Source organism: Leucopleurus acutus, assembly GCF_964270905.1.
Source record: "Leucopleurus acutus genome assembly, chromosome: 3".
Classification (NCBI taxonomy): Eukaryota; Metazoa; Chordata; class Mammalia; order Artiodactyla; family Delphinidae; genus Leucopleurus; species Leucopleurus acutus.
Window position 1 is genome coordinate 14,511,372 of NC_139145.1, and position 18,016 is coordinate 14,529,387.

Below are 18,016 nucleotides of genomic sequence, written 5' to 3' on the forward strand. Positions count from 1 at the left end.
TCTGGAGTCTACATACTTGTGAGCATCATAGACTTAACTGAAGAACAATAGAGGTCATTACTGATGGTCCCTCATTATGAGCCCATCTGATGGTTCTTCTGGTCTCCTTTTGAATTTATGTTACCCTACAAGCCTCTGCAACATAAACGTGAGCAGGACATAAGGTCAGAAGAAGTGAAGGGTGAAACAGAGCCAAGGGAAAGCTTGTAATAACTAGGGTACTGTGAGAGGAGAGTGTCCTTGGCAGGAAAGTAGCCTGGGAATCTTCCATATTAGGACCCTGGAAGCTATTCATCTGCCATCACCCATGGCTTCTGGTGATCAAGGCAGGGAGGAAGCCTGTGTTGGAGAGAGTCAGGATGACTTGCAGATTCCTAACAGGAGCTCTCCAGTTTCAATATGTTCAGCAAACCGAGAGCGCTCTGAACCGCATAATTTTGGGATTTTTATGGAGGCATCATCATGTAGGCATAATCAATTATTAACTCTGTTTGCAGCCCCTCTCCCCTGTCTAGAGGATGGGGGTGGTGCTGAAAATTCCAAGCTTCTAATACTGGCTTGGTCTTCCCGGTGACCAGCCCCCACCCAGGAGCCATCCAGGAGCCCACCCAGATTGCCTCAAAGTATTTAGGAGTTTATGTCCAGGAAGGGGTCAAAGAATATATTAGAACAAGAGTTGGTCCTAGTGTTCTTACCACTTAGGAAATTACAAGGATTTCAGAAGTTCTGTGCCAGGAACTGGGTGCAGAGAACAATATATATTTTTTATTATCTCACAACCCTGGGACCCATCTGAAAACTAGCTCCAATACTGAGACTCTGTGTGGCCCCTCAGAGCCTGGTGTTCTCTCTGGGAAGGGAGTAATCACAATACAGTCTCGAAAATGTCTTGATATAATTCGATAAGAAAGCACATATAAGTTATTTCATTAATGTATAGTGCACTATATGATATAAGGTCTTCTTCATATCAGTCCTTAAGAGGTAATCCATGCCTCTCACAACCCCTGTCTCCTCCTGTCCTGATGACTCCCAGCCCTTGGGGGACCCAGGTCAGTTGGTGATTATGGGGGAAGGAGAAATGACCCTGCCAGAAACCTTTTTTTCTTGGTCCTGGGCCACAGGAACCAAGCCAGCCATAGCTGGTCTCCTGTGTGATCCTCCTTCCCTTCCTCTTCCCCTTGGTCCCATGGACCCCATGCTCTCCACGTTCCCAACCTCCCAGGTAGTCAGATCACAGACTTTTGCAGGGGGTTCTCATTGCTCCAAAAAGGACACTGATCCCCCAATGGTGCAAAGGCCACATGCAACTTAGTGCCTGGGCGGGGACCAGAGCTGGGGTTCCTGTCTCCTGGTCACATTCCTGACCCTTTGGTTCCCTCCACAGGGCCTCCTCCCTCAACACCCACTAGCCCCATGTGTGTAGGACTAACATTTCAGAAGATCCCGTGTTAACCCTGGGGAGTTTCCAGGGGGGGAAGCTGTGAGTAAGAGATAAAGGAGGAATCTGGGAGAGGAAGAGCTGACGATGTGGGAGATGTGAGAACAGAGGAGCAGTTTATGACCCAAACCCACCCTTGCCTTGGAAGGGGGCTGGGGTAACAGAGGGGTCCCCTCTGAGAATGCTGAAGGAAAGCCCAGGTGCCCAGGCTCTTTGTTTCATGTTCAGTTTCATGACAGTTGACAATCCCACTGGCCACCTCACACAGAAGTCCTCCCAGCTCATAGCAGGGTTCTGCATGCAGCCACCACTGGGCTTCACAGCCCCAGAGAAGAATCCTCTCCTTCCTTAACTTTTAAGCTGATTTTTTTTTTCTTTCGTTTAAAACTGTTACCAAATTAGGACATATGGACCCCCCACTCAGGCCATGGACTGGCCGAGGCCCCGTGTCTCAGCGGGGAACGTAATTTTTCTGTTTCAGTTCGCATAGCCAAAATGAAACTGAAGCTGAGATTGAAGCAGCTCAAGCTTTATTCAACGGCCAGAGAATAGAGAAGCGGGAACTTGTTTACAACTATCAACTTAGTTTACAACTATCACCTTTAATGGTGGGAGGAATTTGCTTTTAATGAGTAAGGACAATGGGTGGGAGGAGTGAGACTAATGATGGGGGGCATGTGCATTAGTTTTCTGGAAGAGAGTCAGGGCTTTCCTGGAAATGGGATGTCATTCCTTTTCTGTCCTTTTTGGTCCATGACTTCCCATCATGGCCCCTGGTAGGTGTGTCGTTTAGTACCTAATGCACTAAAATCAGGGTAGAATGAAACTCAGGGTCTGTTAGAAGTCAGATTTGTCACCATCTTGGTTTTAGCTAGTTCTATCTGGTTTTTGTTTTTCTCTTCATACAACTTCTTGTGTGTGTGTGTGTGTGTGTGTGTGTGTGTGTGTGTGTGTGTCCAGACCTTGTGACTTAAAAATATATGTTAGTTCCTGTTCAAGGGAGGTGTTGGTGTGTTTTGAGCAATGTCTGTGGCAACTCTGGTAACGAAATCAATTAACTTTTTTGGGCCCTCCAGTGCAGAGGGCTGAATTGGCCCTGCTGTCCAGATCATGGCAAAGCACTGTCTTTGTTTTGTGCACAGCACACCTGTTGTTTTTAATATTAGCTCATTAGTGAATCAAGTCCCATCCATTCATTCTGCTTCTCTCCCACACAAATGGCACTTGTCTCCTTTGATACAAATTGTTAAATTCATTTTGATCTTTGAAAATTCTGCGTTGTGTTTTTATTTTATTTTTTGTGGCTTAAAATGACACAAATTTATTATCTTATAGTTCTGGAGGTCAGAACTTTGAAACGGGTCTCACGGGGCTAAAACCAAGATGTAAGCAGGGCTGGAGGTTTTCGGGAAGAGTCTGTTTCCTTGCCTCTTCCACCCTCTAGAGGGTGTCCTCATTCCTTGGTTTGGGCCCCCAGCCAGCAATTGTATATCACTCCAACCTCTCTTCCTGTCATTACAACTCCTTTAACTCTTCTGCCTGCCTCTTTCACACCTTAAGGACAGTTGCGATTACACTGAGCCCAACCAGACAATGGAGATGTAACTTTGCCAGATGTAACTCAATCACATCTGGCAAAGTCCCTTTTGACATGTGGGGAAACATATTCCAAGGTTCTGGGGACTAGATGTAGACATCTACCAGGACCCACTCTTCTGCCTGCAACAAATCTATTTATTTATTATGGGAGTATAATTGCTTTACAATGTTGTGTTAGTTTCTGTGATACAAAGAAATTAATCAACTATATGTATACCTATATCCCCTCCTTCTTGGGCCCCCCCTGCCCCCACATCCCACCTATCTACGTCATCACAGAGCACCGAGCTGGGTTTCCTGTGCTTTATAGCATGTTCCCGCTAGCTATCTATTTGACCCATGGTAGTGTATATATGTCAATCCTAATCTCCCAATTCGTCCCACCCTCCCCTTCCCCCACTGTGTCCACATGTCTGTTCTCTATGTCTACATCTCTATTCCTGCCCTCCAAATAGGTTCATCTGTACCATTTTTCTAGATTCCACATATATGCATTAATATATTTGTTTTTCTCTTTCTGGCTTACTTCACTCTGTATGACAGACTCTGGGTCCATCCACATCTCTACAAATGACTCAGTTTCATTCCTTTTTATGTGGAGTAATATTCCATTGTATATATGTTCCACACCTTCTTTATCCATTCATCTGTTGTTGGGCATTTAGGTTGTTTCCATGTCCTGGCTATTGTAAATAGTGCTGCAATGAACATTGGGGTGCATGTGTCCTTTTGAATTATGGTTTTCTCAGGGTATATGCCCAGTAGTGGGATTGCTGGGTCATATGGTAGTTCTATTTTTAGTTTTGGAAGGAGCCTCCATACTGTTCTCCATAGTGGCTGTATCAATTTACCTTCCCACCAACAGTGCAAGAAGGTTGCCTTTTCTCCACACCCTCTCCAGCATTTATTGTTTGTACATTGTTTGATGATGGCCATTCTGACCTGTGTGAGGTGATACCTCAGTGTAGTTTTGATTTGCATTTCTCTAATAATTAGTGATGTTGAGCATCTTTTCACATGCCTCTTGGCCATCTGTATGTCTTCTTTGGTGAAATGTCTATTTAGGTCTTCCACCTATTTTTTAATTGGGCTGTTTGTTTTTTTTGACATTGAGCTACATGAGCTGTTTGTATATTTTGGAGATTAATCCTTTGTCCATTGCTTTGTTTGAAAATATTTTCTCCCATTCTGAGGGTTGTCTTTTCATCTTGTTTATGCTTTCCTTTGCTGTGCAAAAGCATTTAAGTTTAATTACATCCCATTTGTTTATTTTTGTTTTTATTTTTATTACTCTAGGAGGTGGGTCCAAAAAGATCTTGCTGTGGTTTATGTCAAAGAGTGTTTTTCCCCTAAGAGTTTTATAGAGTCAGGTCTTACATTTAGGTCTTTTACCCATTTTGAGTTTATTTTTCTGCATGGTGTTAGGGAGTGTTCTAATTTCATTCTTTTACATGTAGCTAACCAGTTTTCCCAGCACCACTTATTGAAGGGGCTGTCTTTTCTTCATTGTATGTTTTTGCCTCCTTTGTCATAAACTAGGTGACCATATGTGCATGGGTTTATCTCTGGGCTTTCTATCCTGTTCCATTGATCTATATTTCTGTTTTTGTGCCAGTACTATATTGTCTTGATTACTGTAGCTTTGTAGTATAGTCTGAAGTCAGGGAGCCTAATTCCTCCAGCTCCATTTTTCTTTCTCAAGATTGCTTTTTCTATTCAGGGTCTTTTATGTTTCTATACACATTGTAAAATTTTTTGTTCTAATTCTGTAAAGAATGACATTGGTAGTTTGATAGGGACTGAATTGAATTTGTAGATTGCCTTGGGTAGTAGACAATTTGACAATATTGATTCTTCCAATCCAAGAACATGGTATATCTCTCCATCAGTTTGTGTCATCTTTGATTTCTTTCCTCAGTGTTTTATAGCTTTCTGAGTACAGGTCTTTTGCCTCCTTAGGTAGGTTTATTCCTTTGTGATGGTAAATGGGATTGTTTCCTTAATTTCTCTTTCTGATTTTTTATTGTTAGTGTATAGGAATGCAAGAGATTTCTGTGCATTAATTTTGTAGCCTGCAACCTTACCAAATTCATTAGTTAGTTCTAGTAGTTTTCTGGTGGCATCTTTAGGATTTTCTATGTATAGTACCATGTCATCTGCAAACAGTGACAGTTTTATGTCTTCTTTTCTGATTTGGATTCCTTTTATTTCTATTTCTTCTCTGATTGCTCTGTCTAAAACTTCCAAAACTATGTTGAATAATCGTGGTGAGAGTGGGTTAACCTTGTCTTGTTCCTGATCTTAGAGGAAATGGTTTCAGTTTTTCACCATTGAGAACAATATTGGATGTGGGTTTGTCATATATGGCTTTTATTATGTTGAGGTAGTTTCCCTCTATGCCCACTTTCTGGAGAGTTTTAATCATAAATGGGTGTTGAATTTAGTCAAAAGCTTTTTCTGCATTTATTGAGATTATCATATTTTTTTTTTTTTTTTTTTTTTTGCGGTACGCGGGCCTCTCACTGTTATGGCCTCTCCCGTTGCGGAGCACAGGCTCTGGATGTGCAGGCTCAGCAGCCATGGCTCACGGGCCCAGACACTCCACGGCATGTGGGACCTTCCCGGACCGGGGCACGAACCCGTGCCCCTGCATCGGCAGGCGGACTCTCAACCACTGCACCACCAGGGAAGCCCTATCATATGTTTTTTATCCTTCAGTTTGTTGATGTGGTGTATCACAGTGATTGATTTGAGGATATTGAAGAATCCTTGCATCCCTGGGATAAATTCCACTTCATCATGTTGTATGATCCTTTTAATGTGTTGTTAGATTATGTTTGCTAGTATGTTGTTGAGGATTTTTGCATCTATGTTCATCAGTGATATTGACCTGTAGTTTTCTTTTTTGTGATATCTTTGTGTGGTTTTGGTACCAGGGTGATGGTGGCCTTGTAGATTGAATCTGGGAGTGTTCCTCCCTCTGCAATTTTTTGGAAGATTTTGAGAAGGATGGGTGTTAGCTTTTCTCTAAATATTTGATAGAATTTGCCTGTGAAGCCATCTGGTCCTGGATTTTTGTTTGTTGGAAGATTTTTAATTACAGTTTCAATTTCATTACTTGTGATAGGTCTGTTCATATTTTCTATTTCTTCCTGCTTCAGTCTCAGAAGGTTGTGCTTTTCTAAGAATTTGTCCATTTCTTCCAAGTTGTCCATTTTATTGGCATATAGCTGCTTATAGTAATCTCTTATGATCCTTTGTATTTCTGCCATGTCAGTTGTTACTTCTCCTTTTTCATTTCTAATTCTGTTGATTTGAGTCTTCTCCCTCTTTTTCTTGATGAGGCTGGCTAATGGTTTATCGATTTTGTTTATCTTCTCAAAGAACAAGCTTTTAGTTTTATTGATCTTTGCTATTGTCTTCTTCATTTCTATTTCATTTATTTCTGTTCTGATCTTTATGATTTCTTTCCTTCTACTGACTTTGGGTTTTCTTTGTTCTTCTTTCTCTAATTGCTTTAGGTATAAGGCTAGGTTGTTTATTTGAGATTTTTCTTGTTTCTTGAGATGGGATTGAATTGCTTTAAACTTCCTTCTTAGAACTGCTTTTGCTACATCCCATAGGTTTTGGATCCTTGTGTTTTCATTGTCAATTGTTTCTATGTATTTTTTAAATTTCCTCTTTGATCTCTTGGTTATTTAGTAGTGCACTGTTTAGCCTCCATTTATTTGTGCTTTTTACAGTTTCTTTTTCCTGTAATTGATTTCTAATCTCATAGTGTTGTGGTCAGAAAAGATGCTTGATATGATTTCAATTTTCTTAAATTTACCAAGGCTTGATTTGTGACCCAAGATGTGATCTATCCTGAAGAATGTTCCGTATGCACTTGAGAGGAAAGTGTATTCTGCCACTTTTGGGTGGAATGTCCTATAAATATCAACTAAATCTATCTGTTTTATTGTGTTAGTTAAAGCTTGTGTTTCAGTATTTATTTACTGTTTGAACGATCTGTCCATTGGTGTAAGTGGGGGTTAAAGTCCCCTATTATTATTGTTTTACTGTTGATTTCCCCTTTTACGGTTGTTAACATTTGCCTTATGTATTGAGATGCTAAATTTACACAACTAATACTATTCTCTGGAACAGTTTCTTTCTTACTTTTTCCTCACAGCTTTATGTCCACTTTGCCATGTGTATGGACAGGACATGATAACCCGCAGTGGGTTCTTCCTGCATCCTACTCACATCACATCCATTACCCAACCTCTGGGTTGCCTCCCAGTCTCTGCTACCGGCTCAGCTGCAATGCACATTTGGGTCATGTTTCCGCCTGTGCCTGTTTGAGAAATTCTGGCACTGACGACTTTGCCTGATGTCTCTCCAGAAAGGCTGCAGCACCCACCCAGAGGTCAGCAGAATGAATTTCTTGCTTCCCTCCATCTCCCCCCACACTTGGCACTCCTCTGCTTTCTTATCTTTGATAGGCATGGATGGGTGTCCCTCTTTTGTTTTAATTTCCATTTTTTCCTAATGACACTTGATTTTTTTATTTTTTATTTTTTGCGGTACACAGGCCTCTCACTGTTGTGGCCTCTCCCGTTGCGGAGCACAGGCTCCGGACACGCAGGTTCAGCAGCCATGGCTCACGGGCCCAGCCGCTCCGCGGCATGTGGGATCTTCCCAGACCGGGGAACGAACCCGTGTCCCCTGCATCGGCAGGCGGACTCTCAACCACTGCGCCACCAGGGAAGCCCTGATTCAGTCCTTTTATACACTACAAAATGTTCACTATGATAAGTCTAGGTACCTTCTGTCACCATACAAAGTTATTACTACATTATTGACTATAATCTCTATGCTTTACATTACAACCCTGTGCGTTATTTATTTTATAAGTCAAAGTTTGTATCTCTTAATCTCCCTCACATATATCACTCATCCCCCAAACCCCTCCATCTGGCAACCACCAGTCTCTTCTATACATCTAGGAGTCTCTTTTTGTTTTTTTATGTTTGTTCATTTTTCTTATTGATAAATTCCACATATAAGTGAAATCATATGGTATTTCTTTTTCTCAGTCTGACTTATTTCTCTTAGCATAATATCCTCTAGGTCCATCCATGTTGTCATAAATGGCAAGATTTAATGCTTTTTTATGGCTAATATTCCATTGTAAAGATATATACCACATTTTCTTTATCTGTTCATCTATCAAGGGAGACATAGGTTGCTTCCATATTTTGGCTTTTGTAAATAGTGCTGCAATGAATATAGGGGTGCATATACCTTTCAAATTAGTGTTTTCATTTTCTTTGGAAAAATTCACAGAAGTGAAATTGCTGGTAGTTCTTTTTTTAATATTTTGAGGAACTTCCATACTGTTTTTCATAGTGGCTGCACCAAAGTACATTTCACCCCACAGTGTCCAAGGTTTCCCTTTTCTCCACATCTTTGCCAACACTTTTTATTTGCTGTCTTTTGATAAGAGCCATTCTGACTGGTGTGAGGTGATATCTCACTGTGGTTTTGATTGGCATTTCCCTGATGATTACTGATACGGAGCATCTTTTGATGTGTCTGTTGGCCATTTGTATATCTTCTTTGGAAAATGTCTATTTAGGTCCTCTGCCCATTTTTAATTGGATTGGCTGCTTTTTTTTGATGTTGAAGTGTATATTTTGGATTTAAGCTTATACCAGATATCTGGTTTGCACATATCTTCTCCCATTCAGTAGGCTACTTTTTTATTTTATTGTTAGTTTCCTTTACTGTGCAAAAGGTTTTTGGTTTGATGTAGTTCCACTTCTTTATTTTTCTTTTGTTTCCCTTGTGTGATAAGACATATCCCCTCAAAATTGCTAAGACCCATGTCAAAGAGCTACTCTCTGTATTTTCTTTAGGAGTTTTATGGTTTCAGGTCATACATTTAAGTCTTCAATCCATTTTGAGTTTATTTCTGTATATAATGTGAGAAAGTAGTCTCGTTTGATTCTTTTGCATATAGTTGTCCAGATTTCCAAACATCGTCTATTGAAAAGACTGTCTTTTCCCCATTGTATATTCTTGCCTCCTTTGTCATAGATTAATTGATGATATATGCACGGGTTCATTTCTGGGTTCTCTACTTTTTTCCATTGATCTATGTATCTGTTGTGCAAATATAATACTCTTTTGATAACCTTAGCTTATAGTATAGTTTGAAATCAAAGAGTGTGACATTTCCAGCTTTGTTCTTCTTTCTCAAGTATATTTTGTCTATTTTGGGTCTTTGTGTTTCATATAAATTTAGAATTATTTGTTCTAGTTCTGTGAAAAATGACATTGGTATTTTGATAGGGATTGCTTTGAATCTGTAGACTGCCCTGAGGAGTATGGTTATTTTAACAATATTTATTCTGCCAATCCATGAGCATGTTATAACTTTCCATTTGTTTGTGTCATCTTCAATTTCTTTCATCAATGTCTTCAAGTTTCCCAAGTATAGGTTCTTTTACCTCCTTGGTTTTATTTATTTCTAGGTATTTTATTCTTTTTGATGCAGTTGTAAATGGGATTGTTTTCTTAATTTCTCCTTTGGGTAATTTTTTGTTAGTGTATAGAATAGAACAGATTCATGTATATTAATTTTGTACCCTGCAATTTTACTGAATTCATTTATTAGTTCTAATAGATTTTTGGTGGTGTCTTTAGGCTTTTCTACATACAGTATCATGTCATCTGAAAACACTGACAGTTTTACTTCTTCCTTTCCAATTTGGATTCCTTATATTTCTTTTTGTTGCAACGCTGTGGCTAGGACTTCCAATACTATGTTGAATAAAAGTGACGATTGTGGGTATCTTTGTCTATTTTCTGATCTTAGAGGAAATGCCTTCAGCTTTTCCCCATTGAGTATGATGTTGGCTATAGGTTTGTCATATGAAGCCTTTATTATATTGACATATGTTCCCTCTGTATTCTCTTTGTTGAGAATTTTTATCATAAATGGATGTTGAATTTTGTCAAAAGCTTATTCTGCATTTATTGAGACCATGTAATTTTTACTCTTCAATTTGATAATGTTGATAATGTTTTTCACTTGATTGATTTGCAGATATTGGACCATCCTTGCATTTCTGGAATAAGTCCCAATTGATCATTGTGTGCGATTCTTTTAATGTATTGTAGAATTCAGTTTGGTAGTATTTTGTTGAGTATTTTTGTATCTATGTTTATTAGTTATATTGGCCTGTAATTTTCTTTTTTTGTGCTGTATTTGTCTGATTTTGGTATCAGGGTGATGCTGGTCTTGTAGAATGAGTTCAAAAGCATTCCTTCCTGTTCAGTTTTCTTGGAGTAGTTTGAAAAGGATAGGCATTAACTCTTCTTTAAATGTTTGGTAGGGTTCATGCATGAAGCTGGATGGTTGTGGACTTTTGTTCGTCTGGAGTTTTTTGATTACTGATTTAATTGATTACTAGTAATCCATCTTTTCATATTTTCTGTTTCTTCCTGATGCATTTTTGGGAGCTGGTACATTTCTAGGATAGTATCCATTTATTCTAGGTTGTTCATTTTATTGGTATATAATTGTTCATAGTAATCTCTTATTCTTTGTATTTCTGTGATGTCCCTGTCATATTGTGTGGGCCTATACTTTTCCAGAAGTTGATTAATAACTTCTCCCTGTCATTTGCTGCCTGTGGCACATCTGTCTGGATGGAGTGATTGGGAACAGCTGTCTGCTGACCCCTGGGGCTTCCTGCATTCTGTAATTACTGGTTTTCCACTGATTGTGGGCAGGAGGGAAAGAAGAAAATTTGAGGGATTCATATGAAGACCTTATATCATATAGTGCACTATACATTAATGAAGTAACTTATGTGTGCTTTTTTATTGAGTTGTATTAAGGCCCTTTGGAGACTGTATTGTGATTACTCCCTTCCTGGAGAGAACACCAGGCTCTGAGGGGCCACACAGAATCAGTGTTGGAGCTGGTGTTCAGATGGGTTCCAGGGTTGTGAGATAATTTTAAAAAATGTTGTCCTCTGTCCCGAGTTCCTGGCCCACAGCTCCTGAAATCCTTGTAATTTGCTAAGTGATAACACTAGGAGCAACTCTTGTTCTAGTATTTGTCTTTGACCCCATCCCTGGCACAGAACTCCTAAATTAGAATTTTCTGGATGATAACACTCTCTTTTCCTCTATTTAGGCAATTCTGGGTGGGCTCCTGGATGTCTCCTGGATGGGGGATAGTCATCAGAAAGACAAAACCATGATTAGAAGATTGGAATTTTTCAAACCCATCCCTTTCCTCCAGAAAGGGGAGAGGGTTTGGAAATGGGATTAACAATTGATTATGCCTACATGATGAAGCCTCCATAAAAATCCAAAAATTTTATGGTTTGGAGAGCTTTCAAGTTCGTGAACACATTCAAACTGGAGAGTTCCTGTTAGGAATCTGCAAGTCATCCCGACTCTCTCCAACACCAACCTTCTCCCTGCCTCAGCCACCTGCAGCCATGGGTGATGGCAGCTGAATAACTTCCAGGGTTCTAATATGGAAAACTCCCAGGCTACATTCCTGCCAAGGACACTCTCCTCTCACAGTACCCTAGTTCAAGCTTTCCCTTGGCTTTGTTTCCTCTTACACTTTCTCTGACCTTATGTCCTGCTCACGTCTATGTGGCAGAGGCTTGTAGAATAACATGAATTCAAAAGGAGACCAGAAGAAACATCAGATGGACACATAATGAGGGACCATCAGCAATGACCTCTATTGACTGTGGATATGTGCAGACATCAAACACTTATTGAGCACCTACTGCACACCAGCCATTGAGCATAGCAACTTGCTACTATGATAAGTGCAGTGAGATCAGCCCTGGACACAGAGTTGCTGTGTCACCAGAGAGATGGTCTCACTTCTCAGCATAGAATTCCAGATCCCATTCCTTGTTTTTTCCCTTAGGGATATTTTAAGTGAGTCTTTAAGACTGATCCCATATTTTGTCAAATGAAAGTCACTGAGGTGGAGGTTGTCCAGGAGTGGGAGCATGGAAGTATCTGGGGGTCCTCGCTTGGGGCAGGGGGACCAGGCTTGCTTAGAACAACTCCACCATCAGGTCAGCTGGTGGTGAAAAGTTTTTCTTTTTTAGGAAAAGCTTTAGTATTGCTCACTACAGTATCAAGGAAGTGATTTTGCAAATAGAAGGTCTTTATAAAGTAAAGGCCAATAGCAAGGGCTCCCCCAGTGACTGAGCAATGTTTCTCAATGTATTTTAACAGTTTTTCCCCTAAGGACTCGTTATCCTTTTCAACAGAAAACAGGGAGACATAATGTTTGCCTTGAATTTCTATGCCAACACATACAAATCCTTGGCCATGATTTCCAAGGATGTGTCAACTAGCCCAAAGTAAGACCTATAGAGAGTTAAAGTCTCCTTTAGCTTCTCCACATTATCATCATTGGCCAAGTCACAAAAGGGATAGTGGCTGGGATTCAGCATTTAAGGCCTCCAGCCAGACCTTCTGTTTCAGAGAATCCCTCTTCCCATTAATGGCAGCTTCAGTAATACTGAGAAGGCATTGCGTGAAGATGTGCTGCTTGTGGGCTGCTTGTGGGCTGGGAGCTCCCATGGAAGAGTGGTCTCCAGGTTTGGGAAATCAGTCAGACACACAAATGCTGAAGACTAAGAAGACCTGAGGCTCCTTCACACTGGCCACCAGTAGTTTTTCCAGACAGTTGTTTCAAATCTTTTGTAGGATTCTCTCCTTATCCAAGGTCACAGTTTTACACCTTTGTTCACTATCTAAATCACTATCTACATTGGTTCAAATGAAATTCTTCTTCATTTTTCCAATTACTATGTCCAGCTCTGTATCATTTTCTTTGAAGTGTATAGGAGAGATGATAATATAGTCTTTCTTCCCTCAAACTTGCTGTGAAGTCACGGGTGTGCTGTGTTACCTTTCAGGATCTGTTAATAATTAACCTTGTTTTTTCAAAGTTGCCTGACGGTTGTTGCTGAGATGTGTCTTGTAATCATAATAAGAACCCCAAGGGCCAGTCCAGCCACAGAAATATCTCCAACTTGGGAAATTTTCATAGCAGTGACATATATCCTACCATTTTTTACATACTAAAGTGCTTCCCTTATTATTTTAGTAGCTATAATTACTTATATATGACACTTTTTTTTTTTTTTTTTTTTTTTGCGGTACATGGGCCTCTCACTGTTGTGGCTTCTCCTGTTGCGGAGCACAGGATCCGGACGCACAGGTTCAGCGGCCATGGCTCACGGGCCCAGCCGCTCTGCAGCATGTGGGATCTTCCCGGACCAGGGCACGAACCCGCGTCCGCTGCATCGGCAGGTGGACTCTCAACCACTGCGCCACCAGGGAAGCCCTATATATGAAACTTTTTAAACTTAAAAACTTTAATCTCTAGTGAAAACCAAGAAGTATGTCATTGTGAACTATTTGTCATACCAGCATTTTCTGATTGGCAACTTTATGAACATATTTGATAACCTCTGAAAACATACATTGTCTCATAGCATAATTTCTTTCTTCTATGTGGTACAAGACATGTGTCTAATAAACCCAAACATCTCTAGTTTTTTTTCTCATAAGAGGACAAATGTAGGTAAATTTAGACTTGTCTAGAAATCAATGTTTCAGTATTTTATCTTATTGAAGACTTTTCTAGACACTCAATGAATTCTCATTATTTAATTTAATTTAGCAAAACTCTGAAGTTCCAAGTACTAAAAATCTGGAGAGACTGTAACTGAGCAGGACCCTATTGGGCCTGCCCAGAACACATCCCCCACAATGTCCGCTACCTGTCTCTTATCTGTAGAAAAACTTTAGCCTCCTAGGCCTTCCCTGAGTTCCAAAGAATACATTTCATCAGAGAGGTGAGAAAAGGCAGAGATAAAGGAAAACAGTCAAGCAGACAAAATAGTAATAGTTTAGTCATTAAACAAAGTCAAAGACCTTTAGTTCATCCTTGAGGGGTATAGATAATATTCTGAGTGGTGCCCTTTGAGCTGTTTTTTAGGTAACTGTATGATGCCCACAGCCAGTCTGACCCCAGACTGGTTGGAAGCAAAAGGCTGATGATGTTGACTCCAGATTACCTCATTACCAACCAATCAGGAGAATGTCCACAGGATGATCATGAACCTCACAGCCCCCCTCCCATTCCCTGTCTTTAAAACATTTCCCTGAATGCCATTGGAGAGTTCAGGTCTTTTAATCCCTAGCTTCCTGGCCTCCTTGCTTGGCGCCCTGAGATAAACGTTGCACTTTCCTTCACCACAACCCAGTGTCTGTAGATTGGCTTTATTGCACGTGGGTGAGCGGACCTAAGTTTGGTTTGGTAACAAGATTATTTTTAAGAAGACATTCCCCAAACATAATGATTTCCAAAGAGTTCACCCCAGAACACTTATTTACATTTAATTTTTCATCATATCAAGTTATTTTTTTTAATTTGCCACAGAAATAGTATGAACTTATTTGACTTTCAGTAAACCTATTATACTTGACATTGATGACTCTAAAGACATTATTAATTAAACCTACAATCTTAAACTTGTTTTTATTCATTAAAAATTAGTCCTAGGTCATGTGCTCCTTTAAAAATTTGGGTTAGTTTCTGTTGTATTTAAAAATATTTGATTTGTAAGCACTTACTTTCCTTAAAGCCATTAAATAGGGCCCATTTACAAATTAATTTTTACATGAAGTCAGACAGAACCAGAGATCTCGTAGCTGCATTTAAAAAGTTAGTCATGAATCAGGTATTTCAGTATAAAGCTTATTAATTTATAATAACAGATGAAATAAGTTGTTTATTCACTTGAGTTTAAAAGGATTCTTTTTTCTTTTATTAAGTTCAACTTCTACTAATTTAGCCAAGGCCATAGTCTCAGGCAATGTGGGCTGTGTTTGCATTTCAAGAACATGACATAGAGTTATAACTGCAAGTTTTGTCCTAGGAATACTTTTATTTTTTTAGGGTCAGGATTTTGAAAAGATACTTTATCAAGCCAGCTTTCTCTAAACACACTGCAAAAAAAAAAAAAAAAAAAAAAAAACACAAAATAACAGTTTTGGAATGTCAGAAGAGTTTCATGTTGCCCGTTTTCCTCCAGTGTCTAAAGAATACTATGGTCATGCATGTTAAAAAAATAATAATCTTTTTTTCCTTGGGAGCATAGCTGAGAAATTTCTAATTGTGGAAGATACACCCTAGGGGACTACAAGATGGAACAGAGCTCTGATTATCCATTATTCTTATTTATGGTCAATATTACCAGAAACAGACAGACCAGGACCAGATGAACCAATACTCAGCAGTTTCTCAGGGTCACAGCTCCCTAGCAAGAGAATGGAGGATTGTCTACCTACCACTGCAGATGGGGGTACCAACAAGACTTGGTCTAACAGGGAGTTTCCCAGTTACCAATCAGGCAGCATCAGATGGCGAGGGACTCCTTGACCCAGAAGGAAAAGTCCAATTAAAGTGGCAGTATGTTCAAAACCAGATGACCAAATTTTATGCCTTTTCCCCCCAAAGGAAACCTCCAATCAAGGCAACCAGTAAGTCAGAATACCCTGGTGTCATCACATGCGAGATTCCACCACTTACCAGAGACATATCATAGACCAGACCATGACCAGGACCTTGTTGCTTTCACCCTGGAATTGAAAGCACTGTGGGCCAGTGATGCCTGGTCAGTGGCAGTGCTTGGGGCTGTCCCTGAGCCAAAGGTGCTCAGGTAGCTGCTGGACATGTTCTGAGAGCTTCCACCGTAACAGGGTGATAGAGTGGGTCTGTTTACCGAGGTTTGGGCAGAGACTGCAATGTCGATAACAGGTTAGGAAACACTTACCCAGCTAAGAGATTGTGAACCTGGCTTTGCCACCCTTGATTCCATCCCTGGGTCAGAAAACAATGACTGACAGGTGAGGAGAAGGGAAGGCAAGGATCACTTTTTAGTGAGCCCTTTGCAAGGGAATGTGCTTTCATTTTAAGCCAGCTATGGGTTGGGACTTGGTCTTCCTGGGTAAGATACCTTCATCCAATAAAAGCTGGATTTCTTCACCATTTGTAAACCCTGAACAGGAAGTAAGAGGCCTGTGGGTCTGGGCTGTGCCTGTCCCTGAGATTCCAATGGGGATGTTAGTGTGAGCCACTCCCACCCCTACCATTGTCCCTCCTATGTAAGGGGCATTCACTACACCAGGGGTCATCAGTAGGATTGTAACTGTCTCACCCAAGTATGTCATTCCTACCCTTTATATTTCCTCTCAGCCAGCTCCCATCCTTGTAATGGGGTCAAGTGTGATGAAGAAAGAGGAAGGAGCTGACTCTTTCCCTAGCCCCACTGCAGCTATCTCAGTTGAAGGAAGGACTGAGCCAGGGCAGGGGAGATTTCAACTTTATAAGAGTCTGGAGATCGTTTATTAGACCAACTGGACTTTTGCTTACCTGAGTGGAGCTAGGAGACAGGATATTTCCTGAGCTGTTCCTTCCCTCTGTCAACCAGGAAATGTGTGCTTTGCCTCTGTGCATTTCAGAGACCATATTGATATCCAGGGATGCGTGCCCCATCCTGAACATGTCATGCCCTGAGGAGACCAAGATATTAGAGGCCTAGTCTTGTCAGTCACCACAGAACATTGCCCAATGTCAACTGAAAAGCTTAGTAAACATTTGCAGGGTAAAGGAAGGACCACACCCATTTTCCACTTCAGCTACTGCTTTTAGAGTTAAGGCACTTTCAGAGGGTTTTCTGGACAAACTCAGCCATTCTAGGCAACCCATTTTCTGCCTGTCCTCCTTCCCTTTACTCGTGTTCCCTGCTTTGCTTACCTGCATCCCCAGTCCTAGCCTGGTCTCTGATGGAGGCCTGGCACTCAGCTTCTTTGTCCACACTCTAGCCTGTTCAGTGTCTGGTGGTGAAAGTCTTAACATGCAAGCATCACATGGGTTGAGGGTCTGCCAGAGGTGGAGGAACATGAGAGGAGGTGGTACAACCAAAAGAGGCTGTTTCCTGGACCTTGTGAATTCCCTTGAGCCCAGTTCCAAACCATTTCAGGCATCTAATAGACAGATTAGCCTAAAAGGAAAGCCCAAACCTAGAAAAGGTTTCCAAAGGGTGGCCCTAAAGTGCAATCAGCAACCTTTGTATGTCTCTTGTAGACTTTGCCCAGATTCTACTTTGGTTCCTACTCTGTGCGGGGAGAAAGCATCTTTGCAGAGGTTCACAGACCTATGACAGAGTCAGTTAAGAGTTTCTCCTGCAGAGGCTGCAGCTGTCCGGGTGCCCAAAGAACAATTCCACTTGGTAGGTGACCAGTAGTGACCATGACAGGTCTGTGTCACTTGTGGTCCTGAAGAAGATTCATGTGATCACAGGGCACTTAGGAGCAGAAGGTCAGACTGTGGGCTGTGAGATGTGTATTCAGGGCATCAGGTCCCAGCCTGTGGACAGTTCAGAGCAAAGATGGAGAAGGCATGAACTTGGTTTTCTTACTTATTTCTTATTTTACTCCTGAGGTCTTTAATTAGCTGTTTGTCTGTGTTCACCTGCATGCACAACTCATTGTCAAGTTCATTTGTAGTTTTCATCTTTGCCTTGTAGTTCTTTCTACCTGGAATGCCAGTCTCTCTTGTCCCCACAATGATTTCTCAGTCTCTCTTCCATCATAGCATTGATTGTCTCTATAGGTCAGACAGAGAATTTCTCTGATGTACCCAAACTATGGAAGGAGGGAAAGATTCATGACTGACTGCAGAGAAAAGAATATATGCAGCACCAATTTGGAAAGAACTGAGATACTTTTCTTTTTAGAATCCTCTAGTTACTTACATAACATAATGATTACCTACACACTGAACAACTATCCCAAGAAACAGAACATCTTCAGTAACTATACCTATCTATGTGGTCCTATTTACTCCATGCTCTGTCACCAGCC

General features: G+C 40.7%; 1 pseudogene across 1 annotated transcript; it reads right to left on the reverse strand.

Moving 5' to 3' along the window:
• Nucleotides 1-12,145: 12,145 nt before the first annotated feature.
• On the reverse strand, nt 12,146-14,168 carry LOC309959998 (interferon-gamma-inducible GTPase 10-like; annotated as a pseudogene). Its single transcript has 2 exons — nt 14,164-14,168; nt 12,146-12,737 (listed from the first exon to the last, which is right to left on the reverse strand). The product of its transcript is annotated as an interferon-gamma-inducible GTPase 10-like (transcript).
• Nucleotides 14,169-18,016: the final 3,848 nt, after the last annotated feature.